The sequence below is a fragment of the Ictidomys tridecemlineatus genome, chromosome 5 (genome assembly GCF_052094955.1).
Source record: "Ictidomys tridecemlineatus isolate mIctTri1 chromosome 5, mIctTri1.hap1, whole genome shotgun sequence".
Taxonomy (NCBI): Eukaryota; Metazoa; Chordata; class Mammalia; order Rodentia; family Sciuridae; genus Ictidomys; species Ictidomys tridecemlineatus.
The window spans coordinates 136028634-136035500 of NC_135481.1; positions in this window are offsets into that span (position 1 = coordinate 136028634).

Consider the following 6867-nt stretch of genomic DNA (forward strand, 5'->3'; position numbering starts at 1 on the left):
CGGGAAAGGCAAGGTGCTCAAAGATGTTATTGGTAACTTAGGTGGTAGGTTTATGGGTTCATTATATAACTGAATGCATAATCAAATTGTAGCAAATAAAATGGGAGGGGTCATGCATAGACTAAATAATGATTTTTTGTTTTGTTTTTCTGTACTGGGATTGAACCCAGGGGTGCTCTGCACACACAGCCCTTTTTATCTTTTTATTTTTTTTTCACACAGGATCCTACTAAGTTGCTGAGACTGGTCTAAAACTTGTGATCCTCCTGCCTCAACCTCCTGAGTTGCTGGGATTGTGTGTTTGTGTCCTTGCACCTGGCCCTGCTGGACCAATAATATTTTCTCTTCAGTTTTCCATCTCTTAGTCTCTTTGCTTTTTTTCTGGTGAGATTTCCTCCACTTTAATTATTTTTTCAGGTACCAGGGATTGAACTTAGGGGCACTCAACCACTGAGCCACATCCCCAGCCCTATTTTGTATTTTTTTAGAGACAGGGTCTCACTGAATTGCTTAGCTCCTTGTTTTTGCTGAGGCTGGCTTTGAACTTGTGATTCTCCTGCCTCAGCCTCCTTAATTTTTAACTCTTCATTTCCACTGTTAAGTTTCTTAATTTCCAGGGGCTGGGGATGTGGCTCAAGCGGTAGCGCGCTCTCCTGGCATGCGTGTGGCCCGGGTTCGATCCTCAGCACCACATACAAACAAAGATGTTGGATTCGCCAAAAACTAAAAAATAAATATTAAAATATTCTCTCTCTCTCTCTCTCTCTCTCTCTCTCTTTTTTAAAAAAAAAGTTTCTTAATTTCCAAAGGTTCATTTTTGGGCTGATCCCTGAATGTTCCTTTTCTGTGGTATCCTTTCTTTGTAGTATATTTGTCTCTGACTTCTGCAGTAGGATTTGGCTTTCTTGGTTCTGCTGCATCATTTACTGCTTGACAATCTACTTACTCTCTTGCTCTTGTTCTTACTGTTCTCTACTTTTCTGTGTGCATATGCCTCCTAAGCAATACTTTGACATAACTTAATTTTTTCAATAAATTTTTTACCCTGAAATTTGTAATATAGATATTTGAATCTATATTTATACATCAATCTCTAGATTTTAATAAGATTCTATATTATCCCTTAAATGAAATGAGAAATATTTTACTCTTTTACTTCCCTCTCTTATTTCTTCTCTTCCCATCTCCCATATTGAAATAAAAATATTTTTCTTCCAGATATTTTTATTTTTTAATCAACACCTTGGAAATATCAAAAATTTTTACTGATTTTGTTGCCCATTATACCTTCTTAAATCTCAGAATTTTAAATTTGGTAAAAGTTATCTGTTGCTGCATTTTTAAAAGTTACCTCATATTTAGTGGTCTAAAACAAAATACATATATTTTCTCACAGTTTCTGTGGGTCAGGATCTAGTCATGGTTTAACTGAGTTCTCTGCTTTAGGGTTTCTTATAAGGTTGCAATCAAGGGCTGGAGTCTCATCTGAAGTTTTGACTGAAGAAGGACCTAGAATTTAGCTCTGTTTGGACTGTAGGACTGAGAGTCTCAGTTTCTAGCTGAGGGTTGGCTGGCAACTTTCATATTGCCAGAGGGTCCTCACTATAGGGCAGCTCACAACATGTCTCAGCCTTCCTCTGGCAAAAGGGAATTCAAAATCTTTGCTGTATTCTAATGTTAGAACAAAGTGGCAGGTCCTGTCCATATGCCTGGGGAGATTGTACAGGGAGATAGCGCCAGGAGGTGGCGATCATAGTGTGCCCATCTCAGTGTCCATCCACCACAGATTCCTCTTTTTTCTTGTTGGAATGCATCCTTAAATAACTCTTTCATAATGTAGTTCTTGGATGATAAGATGGCTTAGAGCCCATAGGTGTGAAATGATCTTGTTTTATCCTCCCACTTCACTGGTAGTAGATTGGGGTAGAATTCTATGCTGAAAATGTTCTTCTTCCTCAGAACTTTGCCATTATCTTTTTGTATCCAACATTGCCAAAAGAAAGGCTGAAGTCAATCTAGTTTTTCTTCATTTTTAGTTGGTGTTTTTTCTCGTTAAGGATTGCCCTTTTATTTTTATTATGAAATGTCATCACCCTGTCTTTAGAAATAGATCACTTGTTTGTCTTCTTTTATAATTGAAAACTAAAGATTTTATATATTTATGGTGAACAATATGATGTTTTGAAATATGTATATGTTTTGGAATGGTTAAATCGAGGAAAATATGCAGTAGTTCACATACTTCTCATTTGTAGTGAAACACTTAAAATCGACTTTCTTAGCAATTTGCAAGTATGAAGCACATTGTTATCGACTATGGTCACTATGCCTCACTACAGTGCTTTTATTCTGTCCCTCCTGTCTTACTGAACTTTTGAATTCTTTCACCAACACCTCCCAATCCATTCCCATCCCCACCACTCCAGCCCCTGGAAACCACCATTCTACTCTGCTTCTATGAATTTGATATTCTTAAACTCCATGTATAAGTGAGATCATGCAGTATTTATCCTTCTATACATGACTTATTTTCACTTTACATAATGTCCTCCAGGTTTATCCATGTTGTTGCAGATGGCAAGATTTCATTCTTTTTTAAGGCTGAAGAAACCTGGGTATGGTGTGCACACCTGTAAGCCCCCAGCTACTCAGGAGGCTGAGGCAGGAGGATCCTAAGTTTGAGGCCAGCATGGGCAATTTAGTAAGACCCTATCTTAAAATAAGAAATAAACAGGATTGGGGATATAGCTCAGTGGTAGAGCATCCTTGGGTTCAATCCCCAGCACTGCAAAATATAAAAAATAAAATAAAGGGACATTTTTATGAGGGAAACTCAATGAAACTGGCCCTTTTCATTTTTTCTTCTTTTGACTTGGTGTGATGTCTGGAGGGCAGGAACTGTAATGAGATCATGAGGCAACTTTATACTAAGGATGGTGAAGTGGAAAGGTAGAAAAAGTGTTTTCTGCATAACTTTATTGGGTCAGGGGCACAAACCTGAAATTAATTATCTCTAGACATTCATGTATATGTGTGAGTGTTTGTGGTACTGGGATTGAACCCAGGGGTATTCTGGCACTGACCTACCCCAATCCTTTTTATTTTTTTATTTTGGGGCAGGATTTCCCAAAGTTACTAAGGCTGGCTTCAAACATGCCATCCTTCTGCCTCAGCCTCCTGAGTAGCTGGGATCACAGGCATGTGCCATGGTGCACCTGGCTTTCTAGACATCTTACGATGTGATTTAATTGAATGCCTTTCTTTTTGCTTAAGCCACTGTTAGTCAAATTTGTTATTACTTATTTAACATTCCTAATTCATGAGGCAACTGTGTGAAAATTGTCATTGTTTGCTTTGTCCTGAATCTAATCATTTTGTGAAGGAATGGGACAATCTGCTGGGTGGGTGAAACCAATAGCTCATGTTTTTAATCATTTTCTTGCTTCTCAGTGTTGGTGGCCTTTCAGGGTAGTGCCTTACTTTTTGAACTCAAGTGTCCACTTTGTCTCTCCTGTCTACAGGCAGATGCCTCTGCTGTCCTCTATTTGTCACAAGCAGGGAGCAAGTCCTGTGTCCTCTATTTGAAATCAGGGAGCAAGTCCTGTGTTCCCACTGCAGTGCCTCAACTAATCATCTTCAAAGTTTCTTAGAGCTTCTGGGTGCAGTGCACACACCTGGAATCCTAGCTGCTCAAGGAGGCTGAGGCAGGAGGATCGCAAGTTCAAAGCCAGCCTCAACAACTTACTGAACCCCTTAGCAACTTAGTGAGACCCTGTCTCATAATAAGTAATAAAAAGGGGCTGGGGATGTGGCTCAGTGGTTAAGTCCTGATGGGTACATTCCCAGGTACAACAACAACAATAATAAAGGTTCCCTAGAGCTTCCTTCTATTCACCACATCTCCCATCTTTGAGTTAGAGCTTCTGAGGTGCACTTGACTTCTATAGCAGGCATCTCTTGCATGTGGTTATGCTGTGGTTTCCTCCTTCTGTCTAGCCCCATTCTCCTGTCTTTCAGGAGCACCTGATCATTTCTGGTCTGCTGAGAGCCTTCTTTTCTGGTGCTGTCCCATCATGGTCTGTGCCCCCACATGCCTTCTTATCTCACATCTGATATAGTAACTATGGTTTATGTTCATGAAAAGAATAGTCAGAATGCTATATTTCTTATTATCTTATATATTATTTCTTATAAGATATTTCTTAAGTATCTAAGTTCTCTTTTAAGATTCTATCTAAAGAAACAGCAGAATTGTGCTCCAAGTTTTATATTCAAAAATTTCTTTTCCAGTGATATCCATGTAATAGGATTGATATCTCAGGAAGTACCAGTCTTTTCAAGAACACGACCTTCTTTCTATGTGACTTGAAGCATCCCCCTGCCCAGAGGCATAGCAGAGGTGTGGGAAGGAGAGGAAATATTAAGGTTTACTAGAATTTATCATTTCTAAGGCACTCATTTCTTTGAAACTGAATGTGTCCTACAATCAATATTGCTGACTATAGCTATTGGCCAGGCAGCCGTTATGATTAGTTATTACTGTCTGCACATTTGCAAATTTTGTCTGAACGCTTTCTATTAGATTTTTTAAAAATAATTTTTAAAAGGCCAGGAGGTACAGCATGATAATTTGCAGAATGGCCATCAACAGCTGGGAGAAAATTCTAGAAGTGGTAGTGGAGCCTTGGTTAAGAAATCCTGTGTCAACAACACTCGGAATGCACAGGCAGCAACAATGTGTAGAAAGACGGTCATTACCAGCTCTGAGTTGAAAGAGATTCAGAAGCTGGATGTGGTGGTGCACACCTATAATCCTCAGCTACTCAGACTGAGGAAGGAGGATCACAAATTCCAGGACAGCCGCAGCAATTTAGGGAGACCCTGTCTCAAAATAAAAAATAAAAAGGGCTGGGAATGTAGCTCAGGGGTAAAGCGCCCCTGGGTTCAATCCCCAGTACCAAGAAGAATAAAGAACTAGGAAGGAGGGGGTGGAAATGGATTCAGGAGAATCAATCTCTATGGCAGTCTCTCCCATAAAGAAATATTTATTTATTTATTTAGTGGTGCTGTGGATTGAATCCATGGCCTTGCACATGCTAGGCAAATACTCTACTTCTCAGCTACATCCCTAGCATTTTTACTTTGTTTGGATACACAGGTCTCATTAAGTTGCCCTGGTCTTGATTGTCCTTGAACTTGTGATCCTCCTGCCTCAATCTCCCAAATTGCTGGGATTACAGGTGTGCACAACCATGCTTGGCTATAAAGAAGTTTTGTTAAAAACTTCCAATTTATGACCCTTAGATTTTCCTTTTTATTAATGTACAAGAGCTAACCACAATAAAATATATGTTTAAATATGTCTAAAAAGAGCTTCCCCCCCCACTGTTTCACCAAAAAATTCTAAATAAGAAAGCATTGTTCATAATTTAATTGGCAGCTTGTTTTTCTTCCTCAGGAGTACCTAAAATAACAGTGCAGCTCACAGCTGACATACTGGTTTCGGTGACATGAGAAATCAAGGAAGAAATGAAGAGAGAAGAAGGGATTAATACCCAGCTTCTGACATTTGAAACAGAGCCGGAGCAGTGGTAAACAGCAGCAAATTGGGTGGGGGTAAACACCCCTGGGTTCAATTCCTAGTACAAAAAAAAAAAAAAAGAAATTATGCAGCAAGACATCAGCTTTGCCAAAGGGCAGTTTGTCTTAAGAGGAGATCTTCTGAATTATTTTCTTTTGATCCTCAGTGCATACACACCCGCCTTCTTTATCATTTCAACAAGCAAGCCCAGAGGTCTCATCTCCTCTGTAGAGTCGTCCCCTAAGTGGAGATGACAGCCCTTCCAGCTCTAGGAGGATCATGTGGCAGAGCCAGGTGGAAACTACCTCTTCAAGGGAGGAGAACAAGTCAGGTTGAAATGCGACCAAAGTTAGGTGAGGCAGGAACACAATGACACTGTGAGGAGGAGGCTTTGTGATTCTTCTCACTTGGACTCCCCCAGAGGAGGCTGCCTCAAAGAAAGCCCTGGAACTTTCTGGAACAGTCACAACAAATTAAGGCACAGCTTGGGCAGGTTGGGGGAGGCCTTGCACTTTGGCCTTCTGGAACCTCTACCCTGTGCCACTGGGGTCAACCAGATCCTGATGCTGCTAGAGTGGGTTATGAAATTGCCAAAAGGGTTATCCTGAATTAATTCAGAGGGGCCTCTGGGTCACAGACCCTGAGGTCTCATGGGCCATCCCTGCCCTTAGATCTCAGGGGCCACATGCCTTTCCCTAACACTTCCCTGTCTGGATTTGGATAGCAGAGGAAGACTGCCTGTTTTTCCAAGAGGCTGAGTCTTGAGCATAAGGGTTATTAGTTTTCAAGTCACCTCCTGTCCACTGGCCAGGGAATAGAACTTGGGAAGAATAGAAAAAATAAAAGAGAGCTGGGGCTGTAGCTCAGTGATAGAGCACTTGCCTAGCATGCGTGAGGCACTGGGTTCAATCCTCAGCACCACGTAAAAATAAATAAATAAATGTCCAACTACAACTAAAAAAAATTAAAAAGAAAATGTCATAAGTGAAGTTCCAAAATCCTTTGCTCTTGCCAAATCAGCACAACCCAACTGCAATGGGATATGGATGGCTTGGCTGAGGGACAGTGTAGGAAACGATCACTTTTCCCTTTTCTCCCAGATCCAGTCCAAAAATGACAGTTGTCTAACAGCAAACCTCAAAGCAGAAATATAGCAGTAGAGTTTCTCCAAGATTTGTTCCAAATGTTATCATTTGACAGTACCCATTTCTTCATAAATCCATCAGGAGTTTTCCATTCTGATCGACCGTGCTGGCAAGCTCTAGAAGAAACTCACAATTCTGTCA